We start from the raw sequence: 17,856 nt of genomic DNA on the forward strand, positions 1-17,856 counted from the left end.
GAGCCCAAGAATTTGCATCTCTAACAACTTCCGGGGACCACTGAGAACCTCGGCTCAGGGCAGGGCCATCACTTCTGCTAAGGAACCGACTGGTTTCATTATGAACTCCAACCCAACACAATCACGACGGAAATCAGTGCCTCTGCCCCAAAAAGAAAAAAAAAAAATGTTGGGGAGGAGGAGTGGGGTTAGTGGGAAATCTCAAACAACTAAAATCCAAGCAAACCAACAGAGCAAAAGGCACTCCAGAGAAGGTCCAATTGCCTTTTGATGATCCCTTATTTGGTGGCATTAGCTGTCCCGACACTCCTCATGGCCGTGGCTAATTGAGGGTACATCACAGCATCATTGCTGTAATAATCCTTTCTGTTATTTAACCGGGACGATACATGGTGTTATAATGAGTTTCCTTCCTCTGTTCATTAAACAGACATTTACAAGGCCCATCCTGTCCTGGCTGGGCTCTGTGCAGGTCACTGGAGATGGAGACAGATGAGCTGCCCACCCCATCCTCTGACAACTCTCAAGTGGCCAGCCACGCCCTTTCATCTGGGGGGGGGGAGGGGTGCATAATTTTGGGAAAACGGGGTCCTGAAAGGGATTCACAGCTGAACATGGCTTTCATACAATTGTATGCATTTTGTAAAAGTCGTATCTGTTAGTGGACTAAAATAGTAGTAACCATGATGAGGATTATTTTAAAATACAAAATTGAAAATAAAACCCCCAAAGTCCCTCTTCCCCAGGATAATCACTCAAAAATTTTTTGACAAGTGTCTTTTTAGATCCCTCCCCATCACACTCCCTCCACCATATACAGATGCATAACTAGGCACAGATCTCCACATGACAGGGAAGGGGTAGAAAAATGCTACATCGGACAGTTAAGAGCCAAAAAGGTGTCAGGGGAAGGGGGGGAAAATGTCTGCTGAGATCCCGAAGTATAAAATAGGGGCCAGAAGACTGTATCCGGGGTCAGAGGTGGGAGGCAGATAGCGGCAGGTAGGGCTGGGCATACAGCAGGACCCGGGTCCTGAGGACTCACCAGGTCCCAGTATGCAGTTTGGGTTTTACCCTGAAAGGAAAAGGAAGCCATGGCAGGTTCTAGGCAGGGGGAAGACTGGGTCAGTTTTGCCTCTAGGGGAGAGCTCTCTGGTGGTTGGTGTAGGAGATGGACTGAACAGAGAAAAGCCAGAAGCAGGGGCTGGCTGCCTCAGATTCACCAGAGCTGAGGAATTAAAAAAGAATGATGTCAGGATGCCAAAGTGGAGGCATGGGCCATGTCTGGGTGGTGAGCATTTTCCGATCAAGGGGAAAAGGAGTCCTGGCTTCTGATGCTTCCTTTCTGCGAACTCCAAAGAGAAGCAGCAAAAAAAAAAAAAAAGCCCCCGACTTGCCCTGTGTTAAGTCTCTTCACCTCTCTGAGCCTCAGTTTCCAGATCTGCAAAATCGAATTCAGATTCCTGCCTAGCCAGGTGTCCACACTGCAAATGGTTACAGCTGGATTTTGCAAATGATAAAGTTTCTCACCAACCAGTGACGGTGGTAGCTGTTCTCGTCCTTTCGGTGGATGGCGTTCGCAGCTCTGGCTTCACAGAACTTTTCACACTTAACTCTCTGTTTGCATTCCCGCGCATCTTTCTTCTTCTGCCCCAGGAGCAGGTCTGCCGCCTCGAACTTTCTGTGAGGAGAGAAATGTTAGAGATCTGGACCGGTGTAGACAGGAGAGGTGAGGTTTTGGAGTCCGGCAGGTGTGGCTCAAATGCCAGCTCTTCCACTTTCTCCACCTGTGACTTTAGACGAGTTCTCCGGGGCCCCGTTTTCTCCCTCTGCAGTCATGGCGTGGGGGCGGACTCCCTACTTCAACGACTGCGCAAAAAGTACATGAAACACAGCCTGTGGAATCACCTAGCTCAATCCAGCCGTAGCAGGTGCTCAGTGAACGCTGTTCCCTTAACCAGCCACCCTGGCCAGACATGGGCTGAGTGAACAGCTAGAAAGGGTGGCCGGGGCGGGGGCGGGGGGGTCTTCTCTGCTTCCAAAGGGTAGTAATTAAAACACCACCATCAATATAACCACAGACAGCATCGAAGGCCACCTATATGCCTATAGCGCTTAGCTACATTCCTTAGATGTAGAAATCATCTTTCTTATTCCATGTGACAGTCCCTCCAGGTAGCTTCTCTTATCCCCATGTCTCAGATAAGAAAACTAAAGCCCAGAGAGTTCAGCTAATTTGTCTAAGGTCACACAGGAGCTGAGAATCGAAATCAGGTCCCCTGTTCCCATGCTGTGTTCTTATAAAACATAAAGATAAATGGCCTCTTAGTAGTCAACTATATCCTATCTAATTAGAACTGAGCCCCTCCCATATATGAGGCATTTATCAGATTTTATCTACAATGCTCACACTACCCTTTTGGAAAGGCATCGTCAACCCCATTGTAGAGATGCTAAAACCGAGGCTCAGAGAGGCGTATCCACTTGCCTGAGGTCACACAGCCAGGAAGCATCAGATCCCAGGTCTGGAGACAAGTTGCAGATTCCAGGTGGTAGTTTGACTTCACCGCCTCTGTGTGGAGGGTGGAGAAAGGAGGATGGTCTGTAGGTGCCTTTCCCATAGGGACACGCCATTCCTTCCTCTTGTGAGCCCTCCCAACCCTGGGGGAGCGCAGCCTCTGAGCCAGAGGGCTTTAGAAGGATGCAACTGCTCTCTCTCTATTCCGTCTCCCTCAGTGGCTCATACCTTCCAGCAATTTACTCTTCCTGGAATGTGCCTGTCTTGGGTTTCTATGTATGCTGCGAGTTTCTAAAATGCTGATATAAAGATGACACATTCCTATTTTTGGAAGAGAAACGCCTCCACCCTATTCACCCTGAGAAGGGAGTACAAAGCTGGGGGCTGGAGACCTGATTCAGGCGCCTGTGTGAGCCTCTCTGGGTCTCAGTGACCCCATCCATAAAATGGGCAGGTTTGCCCAGGAACCAAGCCCGACTTTGACACTCCATGGCTCTGCTTCTTAGATCTCTGACTCAAACGCTAGGCTCTTGGGGAGCCAGCTGGTAACCCAGGCAGCTGCCTCCTCGGGGTTGTTACCCATTCCGGGGGGATTTGTACTCACTGCTTCCAAGTCCTTGTTAAATCAGAGATGCCCCCCACATAGGATAACAACGCCCACCTTACAGAAGTGGATCCAGCCTTCCGATGGGAGAGGGGCAGACCCTGAAGAGGAGGGGCTGTGTCTTCAGGTCAGCTGACACTGAGGGCTCTTTCCCTCTGTTCCCTCCCACAGCTGCACCTGCCCACACCGGTCTCTTCCGGAGCAGCGGTTACTGGCCCTGGAATAGCGAAGCCCTGGGAAAATTACGCCCCGTCCTTCCTCGTATTTTGTGAGGGATACAGTAAAAATGTATGGACGTGACATGCTCACAATCCATTCTTAAGTGGGGGAAGAAAATGATCAGGTGAAAAAAGCAAGTTACAGAGTGCTATGGGTGGTATGACACTATATTTTAAAGCTATATACTATTTAAACGTGTATTTATATGTATAAGTATAAATTTTATGGGGAAATGATCCTTGAGGTACATACAGCAAAATGCTAATGGTCGCTTTCTCTGGAAGGTAGAAAAAAAGGATTTTTCTAAAAAATGTCCCGCCCCCAATTCCATAACCTGTAAGGCACTGAGGCGGGGATGGCATGCTCTGTCCTCGGCATCTGGCGAAGGGCGCACGCGCAGTAGGTGCGCACTGACTGCTGAGAGAACAGACAGGAATTTTTCTGCACGCTTTCTAGAATGCACGTGAATTATACTTAAAAAGAAAAAAGTTAATAAGTGCCTCATTGTTACGTAAGTATTTTGAAAACGGGCAGGAAACTGGTCTGCAAGAAGTGCCATGATGGGGGCCTGGGGCCTGGGACAGAAGAAGGAGGAAGGGCAGGAGGAGGCGGGAGGGTAGGGTGATGCTGTGCAGGGCGGTGGGCGGAGCCAGGCACCTGTCCTTACATTGCAGGGGCTTTGGGAGGACACCTGGGCTCAGCCTCTGGCAGAAAGGGAACTGCATCACGGAGGCAGCATTCACGATACACTGGTGGCCAACCTGTCCTCCCTGGGCCGAGGCGAACAGCCCCCACAATTGCAGAATAGGACAATGGTGTGACAGTGGACTGTCACTCCAACTTGGCTCACTACAGCTAAGGAAGTACCCCACAGCAGAAACACCGTCCCCTCCCCTGGCCTGCATGTCAGTCCAGGCCCCCAACCCAACCTATGCTCTGGCCAGAAGGCCATGATGCCCAGGGGAGAGGCCACATTGCCTACCTAGCTCTTTGGTGCTCAGGCCCACGACAAGCCAATGCTCGGGTCTGAGGCAGCCAGGCCTAGGGTTGAGTTGGCTGCCTATCTCCACCACTCAGTGTTCTCATCTGTAAAATGGGGACTGTGGACCAGGCAGCCAGGCCCTCCCTCTATCACCCTGCAGGCTTCTTCTTCTGTATAAACTACCCGAAGGGAGTCTCAGTGGCTCCCCGGGTCTACGGGAGACGGGACTGGACCAGGACCTCAGGCCACTCCCTACAGGGTAAGTCACTCTGGCCGCCAACTGCAAGGAGCTACAGAGATGCTCCCCAGGGGGCCTTGAGCGCCTGGCAGTGGAGGATTTGCCAGGAGGTGCTGGCCTGTGTGCAGAACATGGAAAGGCTGTGCTTTCTCTCCCTGTCACGGGACATCAGGCTGTTCCTCTTCAAATTCACAGCCGTGATCTGGCGTGAGGCCCGTGGATGTTGGGAGTATCTGAGCGCTGGGGATGCTCCCTCCCTATTCAAGAGAGTTTCCCTGCATTGCTTTGGTTTGGTTTGATTTGATTTCATACTTCTTTGTTTGTGGCCCCAGTCACCAAGAGTTGCTGGAACACGTCTTGAGATCCAGAAAAAAACCCTAATTCGCTAGATCGTGAGCCAGAGGGAAAACAAGACTTGACTGAATTATCAACCAAAACAATGAGTTATAAAGGAGCATAAAATAGACATCACACAGGCACAGTGGCTGGAAGTCCAAGATCAAGGTGCCAGCATCGAGTCGGGGGGGAAGTTTGGGGAGGGCCCTCTTCTGGGTCGTAGACTTCTTGAATTCTCCATGGCCGAGAGCAGAGAGAGGAAGCAATTTCCCTCCTGACTCTTATAAAGGTGTTAATTCCGTTCATGAGGTTCCACCCAAAGGCCCCACCTCCTACTACCATCACATCAGGGATTAGGTCTTGACCTATGAGTTTTTGGGGGCCACAAACATTCAGTCTGTAGCAATGGAGCTCCAGGGACTGGTGAGACTAAAAGACAGAAGTGTAGAAAGTGTCTGGCATCATGTAAGTGGCCCTTCCTCCAGGGGACCAGGAACTGGGGGCTGGAGATGGTGGGCCCTACCCCTCCCAGCCACGCCCCTCTCTCCAGCTTCTGTTTCTGGTCGTCGAGGGAGGCCCTGTGATTGAGGGCACTGAGGCAGGGTCAACCTGGGTTTGCGTCCCAGCTCTGCACCTAGCCAACTCCAAGACCCTGGAGAAGCCTTTCTGCCTTGAGGCAGCCAGGCCTCGGCTGGCGATAGGTGCATCCCTCCCCCACTCCGAGCCTCGGTTTTCCCATCTGCAGAATGGGAGGAATGGTGACAACTTGCTCATGGGCTCGTCGGACAGATCAAGGAAAGCATCCCTGTACTGCATCAGCTGTGCGCACAGGGTCAAGACACACCTCATCCTAAAACGGGAACTCTGGTGCCTCCTTTAAAGGATGCAAAGGTCACGTGCATGGAAGCGTGTGGCACATGGTAAGGAAGCTTATTCTATGATAGACACCTTCACAGCATCGGCACCATGTTCCAAACGTTCTGAAGTCTGAGGCTAGGGTGTTGTTATTTCATGCCTGAGGCCTTCACTCCGGCCAAGACCAGCTTATGAAGAGCGTCTGTGTTGCCCTGAGCCGCCCTCTCCCTCCACACCTGCCTCCCCGACATGTGCAAACACACATATACTTCACTCCAGCGGCCATTCATCCAGCCTCAGGCACTTACCAGGGGAGCAAAGGCCACCCGTCCTGCCTCCCCTTCTGGACTGCGCTGCCCATTTTCCCACTTTTCCCATCAGACCCCCTCTCTGCCCTTCTCTGCTCCACTCTCCGCACTGGGGATCCACCTGTATGGACCATATCAAAGGGACTCCGAGTGTAGCCAATGGGAAGGCCCAGCAGGAGATGGGGAGATAGAAGTTGGGGTTCTCACTTCCAGCAAAGTAACGTTGAACTGACTTCCCACCACGGACTGGCCCAGCTCCTGCCAGCCGGTCCTCACCCAGCCTCTCCATCTTGCAGTTCTAGAAACCACTTACTCCAGTCCTGGAGGTGGTAAAAGCTCCCAGCGATCACTGGCCCCTCCTCTGTGACGTCCCTACATCTCGCCTCCACGTTTCTAAACAGCCCTTTTACTAGCCCTCCCCAAATGAGCCAGTGGACAGATCCCTGCTGGAGCCTCGCCCGCTACACCTCCCTCCACTCCCTGCCTCTAACCACGCCTCAAAGACAGTCTTGCCTTGCCAGAGAACCCCGCTCCCTGTCCTGCTCGCCCACCTGCTCGCCCACCCTCCATGCCTCTGCACCACCTCAAAGCGGCCCCCACAGCCCCATCTGTGGTTCCCTCCCGTCAGCCTCCTACCCTGCCAACACGGCCCGCTGGCAGGGTGAAGGCTTGCGGCACCAGCACCATGGTCATCCCCTCAACCCTCGCTGGGTCCTTCTGCGTACCACATAGCACGCACCGACTACCCCACCAGCTCTTCGCAGAAACTCTGTAAAGCAGCTGTGATGATTGGCCCCATTTTGCAAATGAGGAAGAAACCCTTGGCTTTCCAACTTCTGTGCTCACCCACCAAGGTTCCCCAAGGCCAGTGTCTTCCCAATTCCTCTTGGCTTAGCCAGTTCCTACCCATCCTTGGCAAATCCACTGCACTCCCTTCAGAAGCCTTTCCATTCCAGCCTGACCACAGTGAACTTTCCTTTACACACTCACGCAGCATCCAGCTACTTGGCTCAGCTCCAGTTGCCGATTGACTATTCACTCACACGGTGGGATTCACCCACACAGAGGCTGGGGAAGCACCAAAGAGACAGGAAAGCCAGGCTGGGGCCAGGCGTAGTCAGGGAATGCCTCTCTGGGGAGATGATGGCCAAGCTGAGACCTGACAGGCCAGCAAGAGGGTAATCCTGGAAAGACTTAGGAAGAGAGTTTTCTGCAGAAGGAGCAGGATGTGCAAAGGCCCTGGGGCACTTATAAGAATCACCTGCGGTTTCATATAGCCCACGGGTCCTCAACGAGGTGCAGTGTAGCAATGTCTGAAGGTGTTTTGGTTATCACAAGTGCACTGGGGGACTACTATTGGCATCTAATGGTAGAAACCAAGGATGCTATCAAACATCGTACAATGAGTAAGACAGCCCCCACCTCAAAGACTTAGCCAGTCCACATATCAGTAATGCCAAGGTCGAGAAACGTGAATCAACAGTAGCAGCCGCATCTGGGAGCTTACTAGAAAAGCACATTCCTTGGCCCTTCTCAGACCTGCTGAATCAGAAACTGGGCGGGGGAATGGGGTGGTATAACAAGCTCCCCCCCCAGGGGACTCCAAGTCTCTCAGTGTAAGAACCATGGGTACAACACTGGTTCTCCATCCTGGCTAGGGATTACAGCCACAACTCACAACAACCAGCCTCTATCCTCAGGGCTCCTGAACAATGAGTCTAAGGGCCCAGGCATGGGTATTTTATGAAAATCTCCAGTTGCCAGGGGTGAGAACCACTGAGCTAAAACAAAGAGGGCAAACACAGAGAAAAGAGAAACATCTATGAGGACCAGAGCAGTGGGGCCTTAAATCATATGCTAAGGGGTGTGGATCATAGGGGGAGGGCACTGGGGAGCCATGGAGGGATGTCAAACAAGGAAGTGGCTCTCCCACATGGTTTAGAAAGATCTCTGCTTGCAAGGAAAAGGCTGGATGGATGGGACAGCCAGAGGCTGAAGCAGGGAGACCACAGAGGAGGCTGGGAGCTGATGGTGGCCTGAGTTGAATTGTGTCCCTCCAAAGCTTCGTGCAAGTGCTAACCCCTGGTATCTGTGAATGTGACCTTTGGAAATAGGGTCTTAGCAGACATCATCAAGTTAGGAAGTCATGCTGTGTTAGGATGGACCTGAAATCCAAGGATCTTGTAACAAGAGAGAGGTTTGGAGGCATACAGAGGCACACACACACACACACACACACACACACACACAGAACAAAGACGGCCATGTGAAGATAGGCAGTCACTAGGGTGATGTGTCTACAAGCCAGGAAATGCCAAGGATGGCCAGTGACCAACCGAAGCTCAGAGAGGCAGGGAAGGATTCTCCCTTAGAGCCCGCGGAGGGAGCATCACCCTGCCAACAGAAACAGTCCAAAGCCCGGAACCACCACCAAGCGAGATGAGGCCCCAGACATCCTCTCCCCCAGGCCAGCTGCTGGACCCTGAGGGCAGCTGTGGGCCAGGTGCTGGCGCAAGGCAGCCCCGGTGCACAGCAGCTGTCTGCACTGGCTGGGCCCGGTGGGGCAGGTGGAGGGCAGGGAGGAGAGCCAGCGTGAGACAGGCAGACCAGGAGCCTGGCAAGAGAGATCACCCGTGTCCTAGAGGTTTGGGAAGCTTCAGGGGACTGTGTCGCCCATCCTCAAAGTGGACAAGGATCCCCCAGCCACACTGAGCGCTACCTACTGAGTCAGTAGCTTTGACCAGAGAAAGCCACCTTCGCACCTCTCTGCGGAGAGGGGTTGCAATGATGAGCTGTGGGGCACACATGCTGAGGTGTCACCAGCCTCCATGGGCCCCTCACCAGGGTCATTGCAGGGACCTCCCAACTAATCTCCTGCTTCTGCCCTTGATCCCCTCGGGTGCATTGTCCACACAACAGCCAGTGTGATCTTTTCCAAATACAAGCTCAATCTCATCACTACTCTACTCAATAACCCCCCGTCCACCACGGCTGCCATCCCTGCAGGAAGCCAAAGTCTTTATGACATCCCACAAGGTTCTGCATGATCCAGAATCATGCTAATTTGCTGACCTCCCCTCCCCCTCTCACTCACTGCCCCAGAAGCACTGACTTTCTTGCTGTTTCTTAAACAGGAACATGCCTGCCTCAGGCCCTTTGCACATGCTGTTTGCACTGCCTGGAATGCCTTTCCCACAGATTTGGGAAATATCACACCTTCACCTCCTTTAAGTCTTTGTTCAAATGGCATCTCTCTTGAGTGCTCACCTGGCCGCCCTACTGAAAGGTCTAATTCTCTCCTTTATCAACTCCGATCCCCTCACCCTGCTCTTTTTTCAATAGGTGGCTTTGCCTCCTGACCTTCTATGTTATTGGTTTGTTATGTTTCATGTTTCTCGCCCCTCTCTGGAGTGACAGCTCCCGTGAGCAGGGCTTTGGTCACTGACATGGCCCCAGTTCCTAGTACAGTGCCTGGCACATAGCAGCACCCAGTGATATCCACTAATTGAATGAATGATCCAACCCTCCATTTACTGAGTGACCCCAGCATGCCAGGCCCTGAGCTAAGAGCTCCACATTCGTTATCACACTCGATCCTTCAGACTCCAGGAGGACAGTGCAAGAAAGCCACCCACTCCTTCGTATGCTAGAAATGAGGAGGCCAAAGCTCAGAGAGGAGAGATAACTAATCCAAGCCCCCTCATCTGGTCAGGGTGAGGCCACCATCAGCATCAGCTGGAAACCACGCATAAGAACGGGGGAGTCTGCCTTCCTATGCACCTAACTCAGTGCTGTGGCTAATTCTGAGACCAAATCTGTCTCCTCTCATTTAATTAACACAGAATGGTGGTTGAGCACCTACTATGTGTGCTGGGGATTCAGTAGGAGATGGAGTCCCTTCCTTCTAGAACTAACAGCTTAGTAGGATGGAATGTTGTTCCCCAGATCCCCTGTGTGGATGACGATGATGACGATGGCAATAGCTAACTTCCATTGAGCACCTACGCTGTGTCCGCCCTACATGAGTGATTTATCTGCACTCCCTTACTCCTTCCAGCACCCCTTCGAGGTGAACACTATATTATCCCTAAGGAACAGAGGAGGAAATCAAGGCACAGAGAGGGATAGGGTCTTGTCCAACGCCACACAGCTGGTAAGTAAAAGGGGAAGCCAGGAGTCCCACCCAGGCAGCTGACTGCAGGAACCCTCTCCCCAACTCAGCTCCTGCCTTTCCCTGAAGCATGCGGGTGAGTGAACAAAGCACACGGTCCAACCCACTGCGAAGTTATTTGCAGTGATAAATAACATGTGTAACAGAACTTTATACAAATCGTTAGTGGAGGATTTACGTGGCGAAGGCTGGGGGCAATGGCCTGTGACCAGTACCTGTAGCTGTTAGCGCTCTGCGAAATGACAGCAGCGTTGTCCGCTGCAGCCCTGCAGCTCTCCCCCATGGGCGCCTGGAGCCCAGCACACCTGGAGGCCCACAGCCACTCACTCTGGGGCTCTGGGCACCGTGCTCCCTGGAAGGACTATCACGGGCCCAGCCAAGGTGTAAGAGGAAGGGGTGAGTCCCCTCAGGACAGCACCAACTGAACACTGAGGTGGTGGGTGGGGAAGAGAACGCACAGGACCCTGAGCGAGCACAGTATTCATTCATTCATTCACTGATCCAACATTTATTGAGCACCTACTGTGTGCTATGCTATGGGCTGTAATATGAGCAAAGCCAGCTGAGTTGTTGCCCTCATGGGGCTCATATCCTAGTGGAGGAGATGAGATTAAAATCTAACCACGGAAGTCGGAGAGGCACACGGCTGCATGAGAGTATATAAAGAATGGACTGGACTCAGACCAAGGGAGACATGTTGGGGGGAGGGGAGAAATTTGCATGCAGAAACAATGCTTGATCTGAGGTTCGAGAGAGCAGAAGGTGAAAAACCTCTGAAGTAGGCAAAGGGAACAGCATAGGCAAAGGCCCTGTGGCAGGATCAAGTTGCCAAGAGATGGCTTGTATGCCTGATTCTCAATGACTAAGGGAGGAAAAGATAGAGAGATGGGTTTAGAGAGGCAGGCAGGGAAAAAATCTCCTGAGGCTTTGTGGGTCCTTCTACAGATTGTTAGCCCTAAAACCAGTGGAAAGGACAGGATATACACTAACTTGATCAGATCTGCACTTTCTAAAATACCTCTGCAGTGGAACAGAGGACCGGGAGGTGGGGTAGCCGGAACAGACTCAAGGAAACCATTGAGGAGACTCCTGTGGTCATCACATTAGTGGCACTGGCGATTTGGCTAAGTCCTTGGAGGATTTGGTTCCAGTCTCAGCTCTGACACCAGCTCAGCGGTCTTGGACAATGAACTTACCCTTCCTGAGGCTCAGTGGCACCATCTGTAAACTGGGGATAGCCCTTTGAGAAGCTACTCAGACTCCAGGGAAGGGCTGTACCCCTTTCTCTGCCCCGCTACTCTCTCATTTCATCTTAGAATAATCTAAGCCCTGTCCCTTTTTTCCTTTCTAAGAGACCCTCAGGGGATAACGTTCGCCTCAGAAGAAGATGCAGCCTTCTGGACATAGCCATCAGAGGACCAGATGCTCTGAAAGGGTCATCCAGCTCTGAGGTTTGACCATTCCTTTGCTGGGCATTCAAGGCTTCTCACAATCCAGCCCCAACTCACAACCCCCGGGGGGAGGACAGACATGGGGAGGTGGTAGGGCAGGATCCACAACCTGGCAGACCATAATTGGTACCTTTTTTGTTTTCCTTTTTCCTACATGTCACAGAACCTAGTAAAGAGTTTGAAGGAGGAGGGAGACAGAATCATATTCCTAAATTTGTAATGTAACGTGATTACTCTAGCCACAGGGGAATAGGTTTGAGAGAAGCAATCCTGGAAAAGAGGGGGTGGATATGGAGAAAAGTGGACAAAGGCAAGTTGAGATCTGCAGTTAGAATGGATGGAATGAGGCTGGGGGCAGGTGTGTGAGGTCTGGAGGCAGAGATACAGAGAGGAGCCAGGGGCGACTTCTGGGATGGAGGCTGAGCTCTGTGAGTTCAAGAATGGTCACGTCCAGCACTCTACCCACAACAAGGAGGTGCTCAGTGCCTGGTCTTGCAATGAAATGACATGATGGAACCCAAGGCTTCCTGTGCACGTGTGTCTTCATGGAGGTAGTGCCATCTCCAAGAGCAATTACAAGAGGGTATGGAGATGGGGGACAACCTTTTCTATTATCCTGCTTCAGTGGTTCTCCACAGGGGGATATTTTGCCTCCTTGCGGGACATTTGGCAATATCTGGAAGTATTTTTGGTTGTCATAACTTGAGTGGGAGGTGCTACCGATATCTAGTGGCTAGAGGCCAGGGATACTAATAAACACCCTTCAATGCACAGGCAGCCCCACCTCCCCCCAACAGAGAATTATCCAGCCCAGAATGTCAATTGCACCAAAGTTGAGAAAGCCTGTCCTAGAGATTGGGAAGGATTAAGTCACCCACGCTGGATATGAAATGCCCAGGACAGTCCTTTGCCAAGAATAGTCCCAAGTCCTTGGAGGATTTCAAATGCCCTTTCTGGACATTCATATAGACAAAATCCCTACTTATTAATTATCTGAGCCTAGAATTTATACCCGTCTTAAATACAACACAATCTTTTTTTGTACCATTTTCCTTTACGTGGGATTTTCCTGAAATGCATGGCATTGTGAGTTGGAAGAAGGCAGTACTTTGCTTTATCCAAAATTCTATCAGAAGTTGTTTTGCATTTTGGGAAATCCAGGCACTGGCCTCCAAGCTGCTCATGGAATGTGAATTGCTGCCACAACACACCTGTGTCGGTCGACATTTGCAGCAGTCCCGCTCGTGGCGACGGCACCCATACATATGAATATGCTAATTTAGCTCTTATTTCAAAATGTCAAATATAGAGAAAAAATGTCGACCATATTCAACTGAATATTTGTCTGAAATCTCAACTTATTCATTATAAGTAGGTACAAGCATCAGACTGCTTCATTATGTCTCCTGGCATATAGTGGCTTCCCGATAATTTACATATTGAAATAGATATTATTTTATTATAAATTGCTTTCATTTTATTCCTCTTTTATATTACAGTTAGGGCATTATATTGACTTTTTTTGGAAATTACGTGTGTATGAAGATGGAATGCATGAATTTCATTTCAGAATACTAAAGTGGGTGTTATAAAAGAAATGTAATGAACAGAGAGTATTGGGTCTACTAGACTGGAGACCCACAGTCCTAGACTAGTTCCCATATTGGCGAAGGAACATTGGCATTTAAAGTGCAGGAGACATGAGCAGCTGGGTGGCTCAGTCGATTAAGTGTCCAACTCCTGATTTCAGCTCAGGTCATGATCTTGGGGTAGGGAAACTGAGCCCTGTGTTGAGCTCTGTGCTGAGTGTGGAGCCTGTTTGAGGTTCTCTCTCTCCCTCTCCTCTGCCCCTCCTCACACACATACACACATTCTCTCTCTCAAAAAAAAAAAAAGGAAGGCAGGAAGGAAAGCAAGAAAGCAGGGAGGAAGGAAGGAAGGAAGGAAGGAAGGAAGGAAGGAAGGAAGGAAGGAAGGAAGGAAGGAATAGGGGGAGAAAGGAAATGCAGAAGGCCAAGATTCTAGATATACTACAATTCACAGTCTCACTCAGTAAAGATCGCCCTGAGTCCTATATGAATTTTAAATGTTCTACAGAACATTCTTGAAGGCAAACCTCTGTTTGTAGTCACCTGAGTCTAGCTACTTTATTAGTCAGTTTTTGCTGTGTAACAAACAATCCCTGAAGTCTCAATGGCTAACCAGCATGTATTTCTTTTGCTCACAGATCCATAGTTTGGCTGCACTTGACTCTAGGCTGTTCTGCTTGACTCTCTTCCTCCATAGACCAGCATCTACCTGGGCATACCATTCTCAAGCAAATAGCAGGGGTCCAAGAGGCCAAGACAAACCACACAGTATATTTAAAGTCTCTGCTTGCATCATGTCTGCACACAGGCCATTGGTCAAAATAAGTCACATGGCAAGTCTAATAACAACTGGATGAGGAAATGAGTCCCATCTCCAGTGGGAGGAGCTATAAAGTCACATGGTAAAGGTATGTATAGGGGAAAGGTAGAAAAAACTAGGAACAATAATTCAGAATCAATAATAAGAATCAATTATCCAAACTAACTCTGTTTTATATCTAAACACAAGTTACGATCACAGCTCTTTTTTTCCCCCATGCTTAATAAAAGCTTCTTGGACAAATGCTTTCACCACAGAATGTAAAAATGGCAAAAAAAAACACATTTTTTTGAAAGAGGAAAGACATGGGTAACCCATTTGTCCCACGCCTCACAATTCCTGTATTAAAAACTTATTATGTGCCAACACTATGTATGAGATATTTTTGTCCTCACAACAGCCAATGATTGTCTTCCTCTAATGGATGATAAAACAGAGGCTCAGAGAGGTTAAGAAACTCTCTCAATGTCACACAGCTCACAAAGGTTGGACCCAGCATCCAAACGTACACACGCATGACTCCAAAGCCTGCATGCTTTCTATTTCATCAGGGCATCATTCTGTGGGTTAGAAGAACCAACCCTGACCCAATCCCTCCCAGGAACCCTCAGACATTGGACCAGGGCTCTGACATTGGCTTAAGTCACTTCTAGTTGTGGAAGGCAAGTTGAGTAACTGGGACATGTGACATTTATTTAGTTACATATCTCCGGTGGGAGGTTTCGGGGGCCATTAATGTAGTGTGTCTGCATGGCTAGTTTACATGCTCCTTCTTGTTATTGCCGTCTCTATTCCATGGCCCTCACACTCAATTTCAATTCAAAGTTTGGCAGTCAAGGTGTCAGAGCTAAAAAATGGGATGGCCTCCCTCCGAAATGAAATAATTTTGTTGTTCAGTTCCGAGCGATTTTGTAATTTCATGCTTGTGTATGATAATTTTATGCTGTCCTGCCTCACGTAACTCAGTTCTGGCAGATCCTGACAGGTGATAAATACAATCTTTTCCGCCCCGCATGCGACAGGCCGGTGTGAGGGGGGAGAAAAAAACGGCAATTTCACATCTGAGGCCAGTGCACAACTGGAGGCAGAGGCAGCCCCATTCTTTCATAATTTCACGCCTGGATTCCAGCCGGCGCCACCTCTGTTGTGGCTGAAGGACCCACGGGTCAAGGGAGCCTTTCTGAAAATAGAATGGTGTTGGGCAGGGGCCTAGGCATTGGCAGGAGGGGAGGGATGAAGAGAAAGTTATGACTTTGGGCCCGCCCTGGGCTGGCATGTCGCAGGCTGGCGATGTTCAATTTATGGCTCTGCTCCCTGCTTGTGCGCCCTCCTCTGCGTATTCTTACAGAATGAATGCCTCTTGGAGGAATTATTTTTGCAAATCTGTTAAACATTTGAAAGATAGCCATTCCAATAAAAAGAGGGAGGGGGGAAGAAAAAGCATGGAAAGAAGGAAGGAAGGGATAGAGAGAGAGAGAGAGAGAAAGAGAGAAAGACTAGGGGAGCAGAGGAATCTTTAACCTTTCTCACCATGAGCTGTGGTTTTGTAAGTGCTCCCTGGCATTGTTTTTGAAGACAATGTTTCTCCTCCTGAGAATGAATGAATCAAAAGAATATTAAGGAATTGCCGATGGTACAGAGGGGTTGTAATGGTGGTTGATGGAATGCAGGTAGAGGCAGCAGTGTTGGAAAACAAGGAGAGAGACAAGTGCCCTTATCCTGGCACCATCGACTTGAAAGACAGTCACACCTCCCTCCCTTCTCTGGCCTTCTTCCTGGGGGAAGAGCAAGGAGCTGCTTTGCCTTACACTGGGAGAAGCCCAACGAATGACTCCTCTGTAATAGTAACTGTTAATAACAACTACAACTTCTCGAGTGTCAGTCGTGTGCCAGACAATGTGTAGAGCGTTTGCACATTGGTTTTCTCCCAATGCCTCTAGAGACTATAAGGACACCCACTTTACAGATGAGGAAACTGAGGCTCCAAAGTCTAACGAAATTGGCCAAAGTCACTGTATCAATATCCTAGGGCTGCCATGACAAATTACAACACACCAGGTGACTTTGGCGAGCAGAAACATATTGTCTCATGGTTCTGGAAGTTAGAAGTCTGAAACCAAGGTGTCAGCAGGGTTGGTTTCTTCTGGAGGCTCTGAGGGAGAATCCGTTCTGTGCCCGCCTCCTAGCTTCTGGTGGTTGCCGGCAATCGTGGTCTCATGGACACATTGCTCCCACGTCTACCTTCATCTTCACATGGTACTCATTTTTGTGTGTCTATTCCTCTTCTCTTCCCCTCTAAGTAACTTGCCACTAAATTTAGGGCTTGCCCCAATCCAGGATGATCTCATCTCAAGATCCTTACCTTATTATACCTGCGAAAAGCTTTATGGCAAATAGGGTCACACTCTGAGTTTCCGGGAGGACATATATCTGGAAGGAGCCATTCTTGACCCCACCGCAGTCACACAGGCCAAAGCAGTAGAACTGGCTTGACCTTTGGGGTCAACTGCCCTCTGCCATGGGCTTCTCACCGCAGCAGGAATGGTGGACTGATGACTGCACTTCCAGCAGGGGGCAGCGTGGAGAGAGGACCAGTCAAGAAGAACGTGACTGGCTTCAGAATTCCTCGTCCATGTTGAGAAGGCACGTTGTGCTTTGTCCCATCGTGAGACTTCCAGGTTGGATTTGGGGTCCTTTGAAATCAGAGTATAGTATGATTTCCATGCATCTTGACACTGGAAGAGATCATCAAGATCTCACAGGTGCCAGACCACATTCACTGAGCCAAATATGGAGTCTTCTTGAGGACCGCCAGAGGACATGAGCGCTGATATCTACTGAGATTGTTTTATGGCCCCTTACGAAGCTCCAACAGCTATCTTAGCTTGAGGTAGGTGTTACAGTTACCATGTAGGCACGTGAGAAAAGAGAGGCTCAGTGACATGGGGCCCTTTGACTGGAGGCATCTATCTGGTGTTAAGAAAGAAAAAAAAAACAAAAAACAAAAAAAAAACAAATTTGACCCAGGTCTGTCTAATTCCAAACACCCAGCTCTTCTCAGCCACCAGACTGAGTCACTTTCTTGAGCTCAGAGTTTCCCAGGCAAATAGAGGTCACAGGAGAACCACGCTCTCAGAAAGTCTACCTGGATCTTCTCTCCTTCCAATGTACCTCTCTAGTCTGTGAAGATATGTCTACATCCATGATTCTACCTGGGTCCCAGGGACATTAGCCCCCCTTTATAATGATGCAGATAATCATGGCACCATTGGGGGTTGGAGTTGGGGAGATAGCAGTGGGCAGAACTGTTATAATCCCTGCCTTCATGGAGCTTATAATCTAGTGGGGAAAACAGAATATAAAGAAGTCAACAAGGAGTCATGATACATGCCACAGAAGATTCATGAACTGGATGCTGATGTAGGGAATACTTGAGGAGGTAGCTGGGGGAAGCCTCTCCAAGGAGTGATGGTTAGCTGAGATCAGAAAGATGAGTGGAGGGAGGTTAAGATGGCGGAGGAGTAGGGGACACCTTTTTCAGCCGGTCCCCTGAGTTGAGCTGGATAGGTACCAGGACCAGCAGGAATATCCACGGAATCAGCCTGAGACGCAGGAAGATACATCTGGATCTCTACAAATGAACATCTCCAGCGCTGAGTATCGAGGTACGAAGCGGGGAGCCGTGAAACCGCGCACAGATATCGGAAGCTAAACAGAAGGGGGAGGGAGCCGCCGTGTCAGGGCGCCGGGAAGCGGTAGCCACCT

Source organism: Ailuropoda melanoleuca, chromosome 12 (assembly GCF_002007445.2).
Source record: "Ailuropoda melanoleuca isolate Jingjing chromosome 12, ASM200744v2, whole genome shotgun sequence".
Taxonomy (NCBI): domain Eukaryota; kingdom Metazoa; phylum Chordata; class Mammalia; order Carnivora; family Ursidae; genus Ailuropoda; species Ailuropoda melanoleuca.